The sequence below is a fragment of the Mustela nigripes genome, chromosome 1 (genome assembly GCF_022355385.1).
Source record: "Mustela nigripes isolate SB6536 chromosome 1, MUSNIG.SB6536, whole genome shotgun sequence".
NCBI lineage: Eukaryota > Metazoa > Chordata > Mammalia > Carnivora > Mustelidae > Mustela > Mustela nigripes.
Window position 1 is genome coordinate 167,594,738 of NC_081557.1, and position 20,872 is coordinate 167,615,609.

A 20,872-nucleotide genomic window follows, 5' to 3' on the forward strand; every position below is an offset into this window, starting at 1 on the left:
ATCTGACCAGACTTGAAGGAGGTGGTGGAGTTAGCCAAGATGATATTTGAGAAAAAATGTATCATACTTTCTTTTTCCAGCTGCAGAGAGAGCTTTGAGCCAGTGCTGCCTTGAGACTCAGAAGACGTGGTAAGTTTGCCAAATGGCCAAAACACTTGCTTTTGGCCCACACAGTATATTCAGTGAGTAAGGTTTTAGTCATTTTGTTACTGTTGTGTGACATGGGAGACTGAGAACAGGAACAGAGAAAGGAGAAGCACAGGACTCAAGAATGAGGTGGGGTTGGGAAAGAGAGGGAGCTCTACTCTGAGAACAGGGAAGGTTCTGGAAATCTTGTGGGCGGTATGAAGTTAAAAAGTTTGCTATTTCCATAATGTTCTTCTCTATAATGAGTTTAAGTTATCTAATTCTGGCATTTTAAACTCAGACCTTCTTTGCTGCCTCTAAAGACTTCTTTTAACTGGCTTTTCTCATTCATTGTATATTTCTGTGGCAACCAAAGGACAGCAATCGAAACTATAACTTCTGGCCTAGAAAAAGGAATTCTAGTTTTGTTGTCCTAATCCTTGTAGTATTATCTCATTATATCTCTCTGTTCTTTGGGGATTTTCAACACAACTAATCCAAACAGAGTTGAAAATTTATTCATTCAATTAAATATGTTTGTTAGGTTAAGATTAAGAGGTTTCAGGTTCTGTCTATGTATGAAAGACACAAAGATAAGGAAGAGACGATTCTATCACTAGTGAGAAGCCATCCTTAATAACTTGTTGATGTATTACTAGAGAACATAATCACCTCAAGTCACAGAAAAACAATATGTTTGTCATACTCTAGAAATAATTCAGTCAAAAATAATAAACATTTTTTCAATGGATTCTAAAGGAGTAAAACTTAAAAATTAATTCATGGTCTTAACAACGATTAACTACTGTCATTGTCTTTCCCATAAAACTCTGAAACCCTAACAACATTCAGCCACTACTTATGATTCCTGTTAATAAGTCTGTGTTTGACTGAAAGGGCTTAATCACCCACATTTACCATATTTTCACTTCACCACAAGAAAGAAAGAGGACGGAAGCTTCAAAAAAGTCAATTAGAAAGAATCGGGAACAGTGTAATGAGGTGAAGCCCTGAGTCAGGGACTGAGGACAACCTATAAGCACAGACAGTAATGGTGGTCAGGTTGTCAGAGACCAAAGATTTCTTGGAGTGGTTTATTCCAAGAGCGTGCCATCTCTGTTGTTGACTCTACAGTGAGATCTCCCCCTTTTGTGTTGGTGGCATGATTTATGTAAGGTGGAGCTCAGTTGTCAGGGAAATAAGTTTTCTTCAGCCTTATAGGTCTTAAGTAAAGAATATCCCAAAATTCATAGTAAAATATGTTGACCACAGGCACGACATTTGGCATCATAAAGAATGTCTTTGCATTGATGAGTTGGTTCCTGACTTGAAAAGGGATTTCCCTTCTGCAGTGGGAATTGCAGGTAGGGGAAAAGAGGAAAAAATAAGCCTATCCTTCCCAGACCGCTCTTTTCTTTATTCATTCAGGAGAATTATCATTCTCAGGGGGATTTTATGCTGCTTCTGTTTTGTTGCTGGACCTCTCCCATTTCCATACCCAGATGAAGTATTCCTGGAATTTAAGGAGTCATTTAACCATCCTGACCACAAGTTCCATGTTGTTTCCTCTGCTCCACTCTTAACCTTAAATAATAATTTTTGATACTAAATTCAGTGTCCCTGTCCAAGACCCAGAGAAGAATACAGAGTCCTCTACCCCTGCATATCTTCAAAAAAGTAAGACAGTAAGACAGACAGGCAAAGCAGTAAAATGACAGGCCCATTGTTTGAGGCCAATGCTGGAACTTCCTCTTTTGTATAAGCTGAGTCACATTTTTCCTGTTGTCAACTTGAAGCCTGTCCGTTGATGTACGATAGGGCTATCTTGCTGATGTATAAAGCTGGGCAGACAGGTTCCCTGCATTTGTTTGTGTTACCTTGGACCCCTACCAATTAGAAGCTGTCCACTGGGCAAAGGAGATAAGACACAGTTTATTAAAGCTCAGATACTAGACAGAACAAACTAATTTCTGACAATTTTCTTCTGTTACAATACTATCCGAGGTTCCTGCCTTGTGCAATCTTTCTGATTTTGACACAAGTCTTTTGGGATGTATATGTGCATTTTATTCTTGATATCTGTTCAGTTGACACATGCTTTAAAACCACAGATATCTTTGATTGGCTGGTAAATTGTGAAAACAGGAAGTCAAAGGATGGAATCAACTGTGAAACAACCAGAACAAGTGAAGCTTTCTGCTTAATTACCAAGATGGGAATGCTGTTATGAGAAAGAAACAAACAAAAATGAAGTGAAAGTATCAGTATAACTCCAACAGGAAGAGTGAGCATCCAGAATGCTCTAACTACCATATTTCCAGGATCTGAAAACCACCAAAACGGACTGTAGATCTTAATCCACAATTTCGTTGCTAGGCATGATAAAATCTCGAAAATTAGGAGAGTAGTGTGATGACATTTGTTGGATAGGAAATAGTTGAAATAATATATTTTTTGCCTGATAGTCACTATCTGCATTGAGCTTAAAAGAAAAAAAGCTTGCTGTGCTCATTTAATACCTTCATTTATTAGCAATAGCTGCTAAGTGCTCACTCTAGGACAAGTTCTATTGTGAACATTAAGGTTATGAAGGTCATAACATATTACCTTATTGCCTACAGCCTTTGCACATTAACCGAGATTCTCTTGTAATTCCTCAAGGTTGCCAAGCGTCAGTCCTCCTGTGATACGGTTCTTCCATGATGAATTCTCAAAACAAAGGTTATTTATCAGCAGTGTAAAGAATAAAAAATATCTTCAAGTCAGTTGATATGAGGAACATTGGCAAATATCAGATGAAACAAAGGAGGATTTTTTAGACAAATTCCATAATTACTGCTTCACTAGTATGTAATGAGTTTATGAAATTTACTACTTTAAAAAATTTAGAAATGTAAACAGATGTAAAAACCACTGGGATAATCTTTGAGACAGGAATACTGTTGGCAATAGAACAGGGAAAGGGCAGAGACTGGATAACATACATGGTAAATCTTATTCATCCATCTTTTGAGAATTTCTGTATGAAATACATTATATAAACGAAGTCATGTGCCATCTATTCAGATAACTGTTTCTTTTTTAAAGTATGATCAATATCTCTCAAGGTCTAACTCTGCCAGAAAATAATTTAAAATATTGCAATGAGACATTTTAATGTCATCTTGTTGGAGGGAGAATAAAGAAACGTGAGGACTTAGCACAATTGATTATTAGTTAGAAGATTAAGTCACAATGCATACATTAATCTGTTTAACCTTCAAACATCACTTTAATAGACTGTTTAGGAAGGATACTTTGGGGTAGTGGGCAGTTGGTTATTCATTGTGATCAGCCAAAAATCAAATTCTAGGAATTGAAAATCAAAGCTGGAAGAAAAATCAAAGCTGGAAGGAATTGAAAATCAAACCTGGAAGGAAATCTAACCTCTCCATCTTACTGATAAGGAAACTGAGGCACAAACAAATTAAGTGACTTCTGCAGGTCACGCCAATCCAGATGTAGGTGACCCAAATACAAGAGCTTCTTTCACATCACTGTGCTGATGGAGATAAAATAAAATCACATTCTGGAATTATCCAACTATCTTCTATTCCATATTGTGCAATGATTCCATTTGGGGACAGAGTTGGTCACTAACTGGAAAGACACTGCAGTGACTTTAAACTCATAAATCTACCTTCGGAGGTGTTAACTTGTCATAATTCTGTCACATCCATGGAGCATTCCAGAGCTGTTACCAACCCTGCACTAACAAAACAGTCTTTTTTATTGTTTAATAGATAAATGAAAAGTGAAGAAAAACTAAGTATAAAGGCCCTCCCAAAGAGAAATCCAAAGAAAATAGCAGTAATAATGCAAAATATTCAACTATATAATTTCCAAGACTTAAATTTAACTGCATAGTCAAATAACACTATTATTCATTTCACAGCTATAGATCAATTTGCTCATGTGTGAAACCTATGAAATAACAACCATTTTCTCTTCAGATGAGTGATCCTGGTTTGAGTTACCCATACAATTTGATAAAAATATAGTCTTCCAGATGGACTCCAGTTGTTGGGCAGATGGAAATGTTTAAGTTAAAGACTAAAAACTTTATTATCATAAATTAGGTGGTCAGAAACATATGAGAATATAATTATAACCCAAATAATTTATAAGTTTCCTGAATTTTTAAGAAATTCTTTAAGAAAAAACTTTAGAAAAGAAAAAATTGATACATTTATAAAATTTGACACGTATTTAAGTTAAAAACTGTCTACTTTTGCAGCCAAATGTTTATCCATAAGTTGTAGCTCTGCTAAATATCCTTATAATACAGTCAGTTTCCATTTTTCACACAGTGAGTCAACTCATCTATAATCCAAGCTCAGGTGCTTCTACTCTTCTTCAGTTGACTGTAGAGTACCTGCCCCTACCCCACCATAAGCAATGGTACCAGCTAAGGGAGTATCACTGGTGTGACTGTCAAGTGACATGGGGGTCTGGGCTACCTGCTCATGCAGCTTACTTGTACTCTTATTACTTGTGACATTCCTTGATATATAGCTCTAATGATAAATTTCGGCTGGGCCCATCCATAATTACAGCTTGGCCAGTCCAAAAGAAATTAGCTCATCATGGATTGCTCAACTGACTTCCCATGGTCAAGATTTCCACCTCCAGTAGGACCCAATGTCACTTCAGGAGCTATTTTTCAAAAAGCTTGTCATTTTCCACTGCAGATGGCATGAGCTTGCTGAAGATGGCATGACATTTCTTGCCCAAAGGCCTGTCTTGAGTTTCTTCTCCTAGAGGTTGCCATAAACTCCAAACCATACCTTTTCCCAACGCTGACACTTCCAACACCATAGAGTCTGATGGTTCAAATAGTCCAAGGACCTGTATCCTGCTGCAGGCTAAACCTATTGCAAAACCCTTTCCAGCACAGGTGCCCACTCAAAACAGGCAGCCCTCTATGTAACCAAGTCTATGGACTTAAGCATTCCTAGCTAGAGCATGTATTGCCTCTAAAACCTGAGGAGATCTACCAGGTACAATGATTCTTTTCTTGCTGTGGTGATGTAAGATGCAGCAACTTTGGCATAAGAGGACGTATTGCACCATGTTCCTGGCCACTGGATATCTGCACACTTCACATAAGTGCAGTTCCCAACTTTACCTCCCATACTCAGGGACTGCCAACTCTTAGCTATAGAGGAGTGGAGTATCTTTGTAAATTTTAAACATCCAGGGAGGTCTACAGAGACAAAAGCCTCTAGCAATATCTACCTAGATAACTCTATTCCATATTTCAAGATCCCAGGTTTTCCCAGTCAGGGCCTGGAAGAGACAGGCCTTGGCTGAGAATCCAAATATCTCTGGAGCTTCTAGAACTGTATTAAGTTCTGATTCTGCTCTCCAGCTCTTCCCTACTCCATGGCAGGAGATAAGGGCCTCTTTTTAAGATAACAAGCAGGCTCCCTGGCTCTCCCTCTTGGCATTTGTGTGTTAATGGCTCTCAGTTTCTTATTATCCTACTGCAGTGGACCAGTATACAGCATTGCTAGTCAACCCTGCTGTCCTTGCACACCCATCCCCGTATCTCTCAAAGGGGGAATCATCACACCTGCAAGGGTGTTCTCCATTGAGATATTTCTGCAAGTCACCAGTGGTGAAACGTTCAGCAACTTGGCTGTCATTTTGTGTCAGGGACTGTGTGGGCCCTATAAACGAGGTTCTCTGGCCTGATGGGCAGTGAGTGAGCCAAGCTCCAAACCCACCTTATCACCTGTTTTATCAGAACACTTTTGGTGTCAAACATATCAATTCAGGTCAAGCCAGAAGCAGACACTAAGGCAAGGTTACACATGCAAGATGTTGACTGGGAGTAACTCCTGTGAATGATAGAGGGGGGCAGGAGAGGCTTCAGACCACAGTGAGGAACTGACACCCGTAAAAAGAGAAATAGAAAGTTTGTAATCCTGGCTCAGATGATCTCTAAGTCTGTAACTCTCCCAGATCTGTATCTTTTGCTCATAAAGGTGTTAGAGAACTAATGGTAAATGTACGTGGAAAGGCTTAGCTCAGAATCCATACAGTGAGGGTACTTAACAATTCAATTTTTATGTTCATTGCAAAAACAAAACAAAACAAAAAAACCCAGCAACAAATAAAAAGAGGAATAATGGGACACCTGGGTGGCTCAGGAGGATAAAGCCTCTGCCTTCGGCTCAGGTCATGATCTCAGGGTCCTGGGGTCGAGTCCCACATCAGGCTCTCTGCTCAGCAGGAAGCCTCCTTCCTCCTCTCTCTCTACCTGCCTCTCGCCTGCTTGTGATCTCTGTCTGTCAAAAAATAAATAAATAAAATCTTTTAAAAAAATAAAATAATAAAATAAAAAGAGGAATAATAAGCAGAACCCCTGAATGTCTTTCCAAGAAATACAGTGTGCCTGATCCCATGTGCAAGACAGGTAGACTCGGAGGCTGCCTCTCTGCCTTCACAACCCCTATGCCTTATTAAAAGCATTGTAAGAACTTTTTATTTTAAACAACACCAGAAAGAAAACAGGATGCACTTATCTCTTATGGATATGACCTTAGAAGGTATTCTGTTTTATAATCATTATTATTAAATAAAATGTACTTCTCCTATTGCTTAATCAGAAAAAAAAAAAAAAAAAGTCCTTTTGGCTTATAACATATATTAAGTGCTGATTTTTGCCAGGGACTACTTTAGTCACTTCACAGATTATTTTCTTACTTCATCCTTACAACAGCACTCTGGAATAGGAATTATTATCCACTTTCTAAGTGAAAATTGAGGCTTATAGAAGTTAAATAACTTGTCTATAGTAACTCAGTTAATTATCAGAAATGATCAATAATAGACTCCAGAGCCTTGTATATGTCATTAAAATAATTTATCTGCAAAATAGACCTTATGTAAGAATGACAGAAAATTTTTAGCTTAAGTAATTTTATTTCCAATATCAAAAAAAAAGATTTTTCTACCACTACTTTGATATAACACATTAGAATATTAGGAAAACACATCTGCTTTTTATGGATCCCTTTGTGGGACCTACATCCTTATGGAAGGGCTTTCTCAAAATCCTTAAAATTATTCTACTTGTTGAGAACTCAAAGTCATTTAGCTTTCTTCTTGGCTAAAAGGGGTATGTGGGTCACAGAAATCGACAAAGTTCCCATCCCTGGAATTCATCCCCTGAGTTTCTCCACTACGTGGAGAGATGATCTGTCAGAAGCATAAAAGTAAAGATCACATGGGATGTGGAGAGCAGATTCTGAAAGGCAACTTCAGAAAATGGGGCCTTGGCAGTGGCTTTCTAAGTTCCCCTCGTGGTGAAGAGCACAGACAAGAAACAGAGCAGTCTGAGTCTGAATCCTATCTGTGAGACGGAGCTGTGTGACCTTGGACAAGTTGCTAAGCCTCTCTAACCACAGTTTCCTTGTGTGTAAAACAGAGATAATAATAGTGTTACCGTGAGAATGAAAAGGAAGAGCAAATGTGAAGCACTTAGCACATGGCCAGCACATGATAAACACTCATTAAATAGGAATTTATACTCATTATTACTTTCACTATGCATGCAACTAGCTGCTTCATGTGTCTGAGCCGAATGATAACAACATTTGGAACCCATGATTTTAATAGGTCTTTGCATTTCCACAGCACCTTTCATCTCAGAGGACCAAAGCCCTGGGAAATATTAATTCTTGTCTACTTTATGTGAGTAGAGGCAGGAGCACATACAATGGCCTAGTTATTAAAAAGAATTGTAGTTTCGAAAGCTAACTCCATATGCACAAAGTAAAACCAAGATAACCCTTAGCAGTATCTAGGTCTCTCAACTTTGGGATTCCTCTTTAATTGGATCAGGTTATTTGTTTCCAGTGGCTAAATATTATTTATTGGCAGTGTAAGTCGATGCTGCTGATACATTACTCTTTCGGGGAGTGTTTGTTTTTTGAGAACTGCTCTCAAATTTTCTAAATGTGAATTTAAAAGTCTGTCAGTCTATGTGCTGATAACGGAAAACAGATTGTAAATGTAACGGGATGCAATCAAGTCCAACAAATCCAACGAGAGCGCCAGAAGGCTTAATATTAGGACTGCTCCTGTTCACAGGCTTCTGCTAATGACGGAACAATTGTTTGTGCTGATTTGTAGCTGGCATTGATATGCAGACAGTAACACTTTCATCTAAAATCCAGCTCCAAATTTTTTTAATCCTGTCAATGAATTTGCTGTGTCTGCAAAGAGCAACTCCAAAGAACCTTCCTAAATCGTAAGAAATGGGAATACACAAGCATAGTCTTTCATTCTACATCCAGGGTTTCAGTTGAAATACACAATGATTTTTCTCTTTGTCATTGTCTTGTCATCTACTGGGATGCCTGCGTCTGAACAACTTGTATGAATTAACAACTAGACACAGCTTTAAAATATTGGAATTGGCCAATGTGGAAGGAAGGAGGGTGCTTAACTGCAGGAGGCTGGTGCAAGATTCCAAACTCATCTAGCATTTGCTTCAGAAAATAAAAAAATGTAAATGTACTCTGACTGCAGTTCACATTTACTGTGGGGACGAGGTTTTTTCCTTTTTCTTTTTCTTTTTCCTTTTTTTTTTTTTTTTTATCAAACAGCACCTGCCTCTCTATTCAGAGATGTCTGCGTGTGAGGATAAGTGCAAACAACAAAGGCTTCGACTGTGGCAGCGGCTGCATCATTTTCTTGGAACTTGCCATTATGTTTCAGGTCAGAGATTGAGGTTTGGTGCAGGGAACGGAGCTTTTAATATCAGGTGAATGGATTTTTATATAAGAGGTTGGGAAGCTTTGCGTCTTAAAAAGAAAAATGGTGCTTTAAAAATAGTCACATTTCTTTTGTACTGTAATTATCAGTGCATGACGAATCATTTTTTGCTCTGTTCTGTGTGGGCAAAAGGAAATATCCCCTACCCATCTCCATGGGCTGGCCATTTTAAGGAGTCAAAATGTTCCCATATTTAATCAATTCCTTGAGAATATGTAATTTACCTGGAAGATTGATCCCAAAACATCACTTTTAAGGGAGGATGAACAAATGGTACAAATTCATCAGTTTGTTCAGGAAGCTACTGTCACATGTGTTCACTCTTTAAACAGGTAATATTGAGTAAATTGGTGATTTGTCCATAATTGTTACTGCAAAATAAGGCTCACATTGTATAAGATGTTAGAAATAAGAAAATGTTAGAAATAAGAAAAATCAGCCTTGTTAAAAATAGAAAGAATGATAAAAAAAAAAAAAATAGGAGGGAGTAGAACAATAGAATGAGTTGAGCCCAGCTCTGACCTTGACGGTAAAAGCCCAAGCAAATCATTTCATGTCTCCAAGCTTCCGTTTCCCCATCTATAAAGTGGAAATAGTATAATGTTCCCTTCCAGGGCTCTTGTAAGCAGGAAATGGGGACATGTTTGTGAAAGCTTTATAAATGGTAAAACATTTTAAGGCCATCAAGAAGGAAAACAGAAGAGCAATGATTATGGTAATAATTTTAACAAATATATAACAATCCTAATATTATTAAATATAATATAACTATTATTATTATTATTATTATTGGAAATAGTGAAACTTGCCCAGAAGTGCTGAAAATTGGTAGATGGTACAGCTCAGACTATGTTCTTATTCTCTGAACTACAAGAAAAGAGACCTACAGACCCTATAATCCCATACAAAAAAAGTGAAATCTATTCTGACTGAAGTAGACTTTAGACACATTAATATGCATTCTGTGAAAGAAACTCTGCAGGCTTTAAATTAAAGTCACATCTTTCTTGGAGCCTTTTTCAAAAGCAAAGTGTAGGCTGATAGAGGATCCTATTTTTCAAAGAACTTGCAGGGTTTCAAATGACCTTTGCCCATAGAAGACAAGGGTCACATTAACTTGCCAAGGTCATATTTCCCCCTCACTAGATCAGTTGCCCACATGTTTTTTTTTTTTTTTCAAAGATTTTATTTATTTACTTGACGGAGACATAGAGAGAGAGCACAAGTAAACAGAGCAGTAGGCAGAGGGAGAGAGAGAAGCAGGCTCTCCGCTGAGCAGGGAGCTGGATGTGGGGCTCGGATCCCAAGACCTGGGAATCATGACCTGAGGGGAAAGCCCCTCATTAACCAACTGAGCCACCCAGGCACCCCCCCACATGTTTTATAGTCTCACGTGAAGTCAGTAGTGGCAAGCATTCATTACTATATCTCTGCTTCAAAATTCATAGCTTTCCATTATTATAGAGACTCAAGATTTTTAAATAGTAAACAAGTTGCAGAAATTATGGCTAGAAAACTATTGTATATTTTTGTTTCTGAAACCAAAACCCCAAAAAAATAAATACACTTTTAACACTAGATGCAAGAGATATGCAGCTTCCCACGCTTGCTCTCAGGGTGATAAGTTGTGTGGTGAGAAGCTAAGGCAGCTGGTGGCCACTATGAAAAGTCTGTGAGCACTAAGGTTCCTCAAGCTAGAGGCAGGAGAAAGAAAGGTTCCTCTAGCCAGAGGCAGGAGAAAGAAGTGACTAGTCTATGTAGGTCACCAATCTTTTCCCCTCCTTTGGTGGTTGTACGCTATGTCCACTTAGATAAGCTGGAACTACATTTCCCAGAATCCCCTTCCCTCCATACCCTCACCCCCCACCCCCATCTAGTGCTGGGCACAGGAGATTTGGGAGGTGAAATAAAGCAGCACCCATTATGCTCAGAAGATCATGGCTACTCAAGGCAGAGAGAGACAGACAAAAAGGTTTCCAGTTTGCCCTGGTCTCTTCTGATCTATGCCCAGCTCCCTTACTGGCTACCTGCTCTGTGGACAAATGGCAAAACCAGGCTACCATCTAACTTTTTATGGTGAACTGACAGAGGCATTGGCCACAAAGAACCAACAATCTTCCATAGACTTCTATCCCAATCCCATTTCTGATTCCACTCTAGCAGTTAGATGCAACTGGCTTCCCTCATGATCTAACTTGTTTACCCATACAAGAGCAGATTTAAGTCCGGTTCATACAACAACACAAGTTTGAAGATATTTGTATAAAGAGATAGCATGGGCTCCAAAGTCCTGCAAAATATATGTAGTCATCTTAAGCCCCTTTCAAGCTATGTGACCTTACTCCTCTTAAGCCTCCATTTCCTCCTTTGGGAGAAATGGTAAGAAATCCTGCCTTTACCCTGCATGAAGGAAACAAAAGTTCTCATGTGAGAATACTTAATCATAAGCTAGTATTCATGTAGACTGGGGACTCATGTACTCTACCTGTGTAAACCATAAAATCTCAAACTGAGCATTTAGTTTAGCAGCCTGTGGTTGTAAGTGCCTTCAAGGCATTTGGAAAGAGCAAATACAGAAACTTTCCAAAGGAAAGCACCTTAAACCCAGGACACAAAGTTTTCCCAAATAAAATTCCAAGAAACATGAGCTCAGAAGAAAAAAAAAAAAAAATCACAAAATATCTAAGGAATTAAGCTGTCATTAGCAAGACTCAGCAGAAACAATGAACATCTAACCAGCAAAGATGGCAAATTAATAATTTAAAACAAATATTTATAGATTTCCTACTTTGTGCCTAACTATTTTTGGTGCTTGGGATCAGGCACATCAATGAGTAAAACTGAATTTCTGCCATTTTGGTGGAATTTAATTTGTGTTTAAAATGTAAAGAATGTCTGGAAGGTTTTTTAAAGAAATACAAGAGGATGTCAAAATTACCGAGCAGTTTTGATAAACAGATCTTGGAGAAATAAACAAGTAATGATTAAAATTAGAAACTCAGTGGATAGGATGAGCCACATAGTAATGACCGAAGGAGAACTCGAGTTTTATCCAGAATGCAATACAATGAGACAAAGGTGTAGAGATTTTGAACAAGAGGTGACAGAACATGAAGAATAGAGCAGCTCTAACATATCCAGTCAGTGTTTCAGAAGGAGAAAATGAAGGAGAGGTGCATTATTCCAGGAAATAATGGCTGAGACTTTTCCAGAGTGAAATGCAGAAATCCTTACACTAAAGAAGCCCAACAAATCACACAGCATTTATTTTTTTTAATTTTTTTGGAGACAAATAAAATGTAATGGCAGCATATTTTATAACATCTGGTTCAGGTACCAAACTTTTTTAAAATATTTTATTTATTTATTTGACAGAGAGATAGAGCCAGAGAGCACAAGCTGGGAGGAATGGCAGAGAGAGAGAGGGAAAAGCAGGCTCCCGACTAAGAGGGAGTCCGAGGTGGGGCTCCAACCCAGGACCCTGAGATCATGACCTGAGCAGAAAACAGATGCTTAACCGACTGAGTGACCTAGGCACCCCTTGGTTCAGGTACCAAATGTATATTAAAAGATGTAATAAAATTTTTATTTCTGTTAAGTCATCAAAAACAGTGAGGTAAGTGAGACATCCAGTGTGCAAAATTTGAGGGAAAATCTAAGGATGTGCAAGTGCAGGGTTGCCCCCTGAAGAAATCTGGCAGTGAGTACTTCCTTCCATTTTGTGTCCTGAATGCCTCACTTGCCCTAGCCCAGTCCTGGACTTAATAGAAAAAAAAAAATCTACTTTTTTGACCTTCTATTTGGAGTTTTCTAATTGAATATTTATTTATTTTTTTTTAAAGATTTTATTTATTTATTTGGCAGACAGAGATCACAAGTAGGCAGAGAAGCAGGCAGAGAGAGAGAGAGAGAGAGGAGGAAGCAGGCTCCTTGCCGAGCAGAGAGCCCGATGCGGGGCTCGATCCCGGAACCCTGGGATCATGACCTGAGCCGAAGGCAGAGGCTTTAACCAACTGAGCCACCCAGGCGCCCCTCTAATTGAATATTTAAAAGTTGAGTAATTTTCAAGAAATTTATATGTTTTTTAATCTACTATGTTGTGATCTAATTTATTCAATATCATGCATCCATTGTAAATGTACAGTTCGTTGCATTTGGCGGAATAACTATTTCCACAACCAAGATACAGAACATTTCCTTCATCCCCAAAAGCTCCGTTCTGCTCCTTTGCCTTTATCCACACCTACTCCTGGTCCTAGAAAGCCACTGATCTGCTTTCTATTATTATAGTTTAGATTTGATTTTTCACAATTTTATATAAATGAATGATACAGTATCTTTCATTTTTCAATAATAAGAAAAATATCTAAGGCAACACTTCTTTAACATGTAGATATGGGTTATCTTGATTTGCAGTAAGTAAAAAAATTAAATAAGATATATTTGTCTTTCTGCACATTTTTTTCTTTTTATAGTGGTTTTGGAAGTGCTAGAGATTTCAGCGTGCTATATAAAAATTGTGGTTAAATTGATTGAATCTTGTGCAGGACATCTTGGAGCAAATTAGAGAATTACTGTCATTTTTACACCCTTAATTAACTTATATTTAACTTCAGTGTTCATTTTCGTTTTTGTCTTTATCAAAAGTCCCATCATGGGTATAAATTAAATTTAAAAGATACTTAAGAATAAAAAGAATACTTAACTCTATAGTAATCAAAATCAACACAACAGCTACGGGTATCCAACTGGGTGACCTGAGCACAAATTCAATCCTTTTATATCTAATGATTGGTGTGCATAGCCTCTCAATTCACCCTACAGGACCCTCAAAGCGTTCAGTTCTGGAAAAAAAAAAAAAATCACATCATTTAGAGATTTTTTAAAACAGAAATTAGAGATCAACTTAATTGTTCATGCATCTCTATTTTTAATAGAGGTATAATACATTTGAAAATCTTTTATAAATTTACAAAGTAAATAAAGAATTTTTCAAACACGCCAGAAATCAAGATAGATGTAATTACTACTTTTAATGATGACTCCCCTATGACACTTTCACAAACCTTTGAGGATTTTCAAATCACAAGGTGGGAAGGAAAAATGAACATTTACAGGCTACTCATGGGTCACTAATTATTGCACATCAGCAAATAAATTTGTCTCTTCTGCCAGTCACCCTCTTTGAAGTCTGCATTATTTTCCAGAATTTATCAGACTCCTTCTTCCTTATAATTTCTCATTTCCTAATTCTGGCCAACATCATATTATTGCTTCTCCAACTTGTCTGGCTGGTCCATCTCCACTTCTTTATGAGTTCCTCTCTCTTTTCCATGGACACAACAAAACTAACCCCTCTGCTTTTCTCCCTCTCCCACTTCATACTTGTTTTTCTTTGCTTCATCTCTGTGCTAATCCTGGGCTTGTTTCCCAGCTCTACTTCATGTTGTGGGCTGCATTTCCCCGGGTCCCCTATCAGCTTGTATCATTTAGTTAGACCAAGTTCAGGCACTGAAGGGAATAGGGAGGCACTGAGAATGATAGCGTGAAGGACAAGAGCACCAGGGTATTGTTTTCCCTCCTCTTTCTGCCTTGGATAGGATCTCTGATGTCTTGACTGCAGCTGAATGGTTCAAAATGGCTTCATTTACATATCTGACAATGGGTTTTGATGCTTAGCTGGTCCTCCTCTGTGTGACTTCTCATGTTTCAGGTAACTAAACTGGGCTTCTTCACAGCATTGTTTTCTGAAGGTTTCAAGAGGGCAAGACTGGAACCACAGGACCTCTTAAGGTCTAGAGTTTCCAGAATTCATACAATGTCACAACTACCACATTCCATTGGTGAAAGCAAGTCACAAGGCCCAGCCCTGTCAAAGGGATAGAAAAATAGACTTTGCTTCTTGGTTGAAAAAAACAGTAATATACCATTGCAAACAGCCTAGACACAAGAAGTGTTCACTAGAAGCCATTATTATAACAATACTCCTCACTCAGTCCTAAGCTCCAGAAACACCATCTCCATCCTACCCACAGTTTAGGACCCTAGCCACATGCTGCTCCCAATCTCTGCATAGTTCTCTATAGGTCTTCTCATCTCCTTTATCACCTCTTTTATCTGCTCTTTGCAACAGATTGCTCCTTGTTTCCTTATTCTTCATTGACCAGAAATGCACATCTATTTCTTTCTTTCACATCCATAATGAATAACTAAAATCTGAATCCAAACTTAATCTCTCACCCTAAATCCAATCCTAAATTTCCATATTTCCACCTAGATTTCCCTTTTACCACCTAAACCTAGCATATCCAAAACTTAAGTTCATCCTCTCCTCTGGACAATGACTCTTGTCCTGGTCTCAACTCTCCAAACTCGAGGTCAAGTAATTACAGCCAGGGGGCCAAACCCACCACCACCAGTTTTACTGAAACACAGTCAGTCTCATTTACTTCTGTACGGTCTCTGGCTGCTGCTTTCCTGCTACTACAGAATGGAACAGTTGCCACAGAGATCATGTGACCTGCAAAGCTAAAAAGATTTACTATCTGGCTTTTGAGAAAATACAGAAAATTCAGGAAACTTGTCAATATATTTTCTAAATCTCTAATTCCTTTTACTTCTTCATATACAATCAGTTTAAATTTTCATTTAAACTGATCATTGCAAAATGCCATTTTAATTCAGTCACCTATTAACAATTCAATAGTGATTTCCAGTTACCTATCTGATAACAAACTCTACATCCTTCCACTAAATTACCTCAATTTACCCAACAAAATTGAATTGCCCTTTTCTCAAACCATCTTCTCCAATCTAGTATATTTTCTCTTAAAGGATTTCAGAGTCTAGGAATGTAGGAATTCTGTCTTATGCTCTAGAAATATAGGAATTAAGTCTTATGCTTATTCTTGTGCTCTGGAACAAACAAAGCACAATGTCCAGCATATAGCAACCAGGAATGTGTGTTAAATGAATTCTCCTCCTGAATACTACTGATTTTATTTACACTTTAAAAAAATATTTATTTATTTATTTATTTATTTACTTACTTACTTACTTACTTATTAGAAAGGGGGAAGGAATGAGGGAGAGAGAGAGTCTTTTAAGCAGGCTCCACATTCATCAGGGCTTGATCTCAGGACCCTGAGATCATGACCTGAGCTGAAACCAAGGTTGGATGCTCAACTGGCTGTACCACCCAGGCGCCCCTTATTTCTACTTTCATTACTTTTGTTTACATACTTCTACCTAGGACACCCTCTGCATTCTTTTATATCTATCCAAACTATTTTCACTCATTATAGCCTCTCTCTAAACTGTCTTAATCTTAAATGATCTGTTCTTTTATTCAAATTGTGACACTAAAAATCTATACCATATATCTACCCACTGCCTCCTTGCACAAGAGGATATGAAATTAGCCACAGTATTGATGGTTGAGACAATAAGAGCATGCCATATATTTAAATATGTACATTTTATAACATCCTTTCACACACCTCACAGTTATCCTTTGAGATTTTTTTGTAATTTTTTATTATGTTATGTTAGTCACCATACAGTATGTCATTAGTAGTTTTTTTTTTAATTCACTTTTTTTCAGTGTTCCAAGATTCATTGTTTGTGTATAAATCCCAACGCTCCATGCAATCCATCCCCTCCTTAGTACCCATAAATGGTTTAATCTATCCCCCTTCCCCTTTAAAACCGTCAGTTTGATTCCCAGAGTCCATAGTCTCTCATGGTTTGTCTCTCCCTCTGATTTCCCCCACTTCACTTTCCCTTCCTTCTCCTAATGTTCTCCATGTTATTCCTTATGTTCCACAAATAAGTGAAACCATATGATAATTGTCTTTCTTTGTTTGGCTTATTTCACTTAGCATAATCCCCTCCAGTTCCATCCACATTGATGCAAATGTTGGGTATTCATTCTTTCTGAAGGCTGAGTAATATTTCATTGTATATATGGATCATATCTTCTTAATCCATTCATCTGCTGAAGGGCATCTCAGCTCTTTCTGTAGTTTGGCTATTGTGGACATTGCTACTATGAACACTGGGGTGCATATGGCCCTTCTTTTTACTATATTTGTATCTTTGGGGTAAATACCTAGTAGTGCAATTACTACTGGGTCATAGGGTAGCTTTATTTTTAACTTTTTGAGGGACCTCCACAATGTTTCCCAAAGTAGCTGTACCAACTTGCATTCCTACCAACAGTGTAAGAAGGTTTCCCTTTCTCCACAACTTCTCCAACACTTGTTGTTTCTTGTCTTGTCAATTTTTGTCATTCTAACTGGTGTAAGGTGGTATATCAATGTGGTTTTGTTTGCGTTTCCCTGATGGCTAATGATGTTGAACATTTTCTCACACGTCTATCAGCCATTTGTCTTCTTTGGTGAAGTGTCTGTTCATGGCTTTTGCCCATTTTTTGACTTGGTTATTTGTTTTTTGGGTGTTGAGTTTGAGAAGTTCTTGGATACCAGCCCTTCATCTCTAGTATCATTTGCAAATATCTTCTCCCATTCTGTGGGTTGCCTCTTTGTTTTGTTGACTGTTTCCTTTGGTGTGCAGAAGCTTTTGATCTTGATGAAGTCCCAAAAGTTCATTTTTTCTTTTGTTTCCCTTGCCTTTGGAGACGTGTCTTGAAAGAATTTGTTGTGGCTGATGTTGAAAAGGTTGCCAACTATTTTCTTCTCTAGGATTTTGATAGATTCCTGTCTCACATTGACATCTTTCATCCATTTAGAGTTTATCTTTGTGTATGGTGTAAGAAAGTGGCTGAGTGTCATTCTTCTGTATATAGCTGTCCAATTTTCCCAGCACCATTTATTGAAAGGCTGTCTTTTTTTCCATTGTATATTTTTTCCTTCTTTGTTGAAGATTAGTTGACCATAGAGTCGAGGGTCCATATCTGGGCTCTCTATTCTGTTTCATTGATTTATCTGTCTGTTTTTGTGCCAGTATCATGCTGTCTTGGTGATCACAGCTTTGAAATATAGCTTGAAATCAGGCAATGTGATGCCCCCAGCTTTGTTTTTCTTTTTCAACATTTCCTTGGTAATTCGGAGTCTTTCTAATTCCATACAATTTTTAGGATTGTTTGTTCCAGCACTTTGAAAAATGCCATTGATATTTTGATTGTGATGGCATTAAACGTATAGATTGCTCTGGGCAGCATAGACATTTTGGCAATGTTTATTCTTCCCATCTTCATAGATTGGAATACTTTCACATCTTTTAGTGTCTTCTTCAATTTCTTTCATTAGCATTCTGTAGTTTCTAGAACATAGATCCTTTATCTCTTTGGTTAGGTTTGTTCCAAGTTACCTTAAGGTTTTTGGTGCTATTGTAAATGGAATTGATTCTCTAATTTCTCTTCCTACCATTACATTGTTAGTGTATAGGAAAGCAATTGATTTTTGTGCATTGATATTGTATCCTGCCACATTACTGTATTGCTGTATGAGTTCTAGTAATTTGGGGGTGGGGTCTTTTGAGTTTTCCATATAAAGTATCATGTCATCTTCAAAGAGAGAGAGTTTGACTTTTTTGACAATTTTAGTACCCCTTTTATTTCTTTTAGTTGTCTGATTGCTGTTGCTAAGACTTCCAGTACTATGTTAAACAATAGTGGCAAGGGTGGGCATCCTTGTCATGTCCCTAGTCTTAAGGGAAAGTCTCTCAGCTTTTCCCCATTGAAAATGATATTCACTGTGGGCTTTTCATAGATGGTTTTTATGGTTTTTATGAAATTGAGGAATGCTCCTTCTATCCCTATACTCTGACCATTTTAATCAGGAAAGGATGCTGTATTTTGTCGAATGCTTTTTCTGCATGAATTGAGAGGACCATGTGTTTTTTGTCTCTCTCCTTATTTAATGCTCTCTATCACATTGATTGATTTGTGAATGTTGAACCAACCTTGCATTCCAGGGATAAATCCCACCTGGTCTTAATGGATAATCGTTTTCATATAATGGTGGATCCCATTAGCTAGGATCTTGTTGAGGATTTTTGCATCCATGTTCATCAGGGATATTGGTCTGTAATTGTCCTTCTTGATGAGGTCTTTGCCTGGTTTGTGGATCAAGGTAATTCTGGCCTCATAGGATGACTTTGGAAGTTTTCCTTCTGTTTCTATTTTTTGAAACAGCTTCAGGAGAATAGGTATTATTTCTTCTTTGAATGTTTGGTAGAATTCCCCAGGGAATCCATCAGGTCCTGGACTCTTTTTTTTTTGGGAGGTTTTTGTTCACTGTTTTGTTACTGATTATTGGTCTATTCAGGCTGTCAATTTCTTCCTGTTTCAGTCTTGGTAGTTTATAGGTTTCCAGGAAGGCATCCATTTCTTCCAGGTTGCTTAATCTATTGGCATATAGTTGTTGATAATAATTTCTAATAATTGTTGTGATTTCCTTGGTGTTAGTCGTAATCTCTCACCTTTCATTCATAGTTTTATTCATTTGGGTCCTTTCTATTTTCTTATGGATAAATCTGGCCTGTGGTTTATTGATCTTATTAATTCTTTCAAAGAATCAGCTTCTAGTTTCATTGATCTGCTCTAGTGTACTTCTGGCTTCTAATTCATTGATCTCTGCTCTAATCTTAATTATTTCTCTTCCTCTTCATATGTGTGGCTTAGACTTTATTTGTTGTTCTTTCTCCAGTTCTTTAAGGTGTAAGGTTAATTTGTGTATTCAGGATTTTTCCATTTTTTTGTGAGGCTTGGATGGCTATATATTTCCCCCCTCAGGGCTGCCTTTGCAATATCCCATAGGTTTTGGATTGATGTGTTTTCTTTCTCATTGGTTTCCATGAATTGTTTAAGTTTTTCGTTGATTTACTGGTTGGCCCAAACATTCTTAAGCAGGATGATCTTTAGCTTCCAAGTGTTTGAATTTCTTTCAAATTTTTCCTTGTGATTGAGTTCCAGTTTCAACATAATGTGGTCTGAGAATATACAGGGAATAATTTGAATCTTCTGGTATCAGTTGAGAGCTGATTTGTGATCCAGTATATGGTCTGTTCTGGAGAAAGTACCATGTGAGTTCGAGAAGAATATATATTCTGTTGTTTTAGGGTGGAATGTTCTGTATATATCTATGAGTTTGATCTGGTCCTGTGTGTTATTCAAAGCTCTTGTTTCTTTGTTGATTTTCTGCTTAGATGATCTGTCTATTGCTGAGAGTGGAGTGTTTAGGTCTCCTACCATTAGAGTATTATTATCAATATGACTATTTTGGTTAACATTTGGGTTATGTACTTGGCTGCTCCCATATTGGGGGCATAGATATTTACAATTGTTAGATCCTCTTGTTGGATAGACCCTTTAAGCATGATATAGTGCCCTTCTGTATTTCTAACTACAGTCTTTAACTTAAAATCTAATTTGTCTGTTGTGAGAACTGCTATCCCAGCTTTCTTTTGAGATCTGTTGGCATGAAAAATTGTTCTCCATCTACTCATTTTCAGTCTGGATGTATCTTTAGGTTCAAAATGAGTCTCTTGTAAACAGCATATAGATGGGTCATGTTTTTTTAAACAATATGCAACCCTCTGCTGTTACATGGGAGCATTTAAGGCATTCATATTGACAGTGATTATTGAAAGATATAATTTTACTGTCATCATGTTGCATGTTAAGTCCTTGTTGCTATAGATAGTCTCTGTAAATCTCTGTTCTATATCACTCTTGGGTTCTTTCTCCTTTCATAGAACCCCCTTTAATACTTCTTGCAGGTCCAGCTTGGTGGTCACATATTCTTTCTGCTAGGAAACTGAAGCTCCTTGTCAAGGAGCTGGAAACTCCTTGACTTTCCATCCATTCTGAATGAGAGCCTTGCTGGATAAAGTTTCCTTGGTTGCATGTTCTTCACATTTAGTGTCCTGAATATGTCTCACCAGTCCTTTCTGGCTT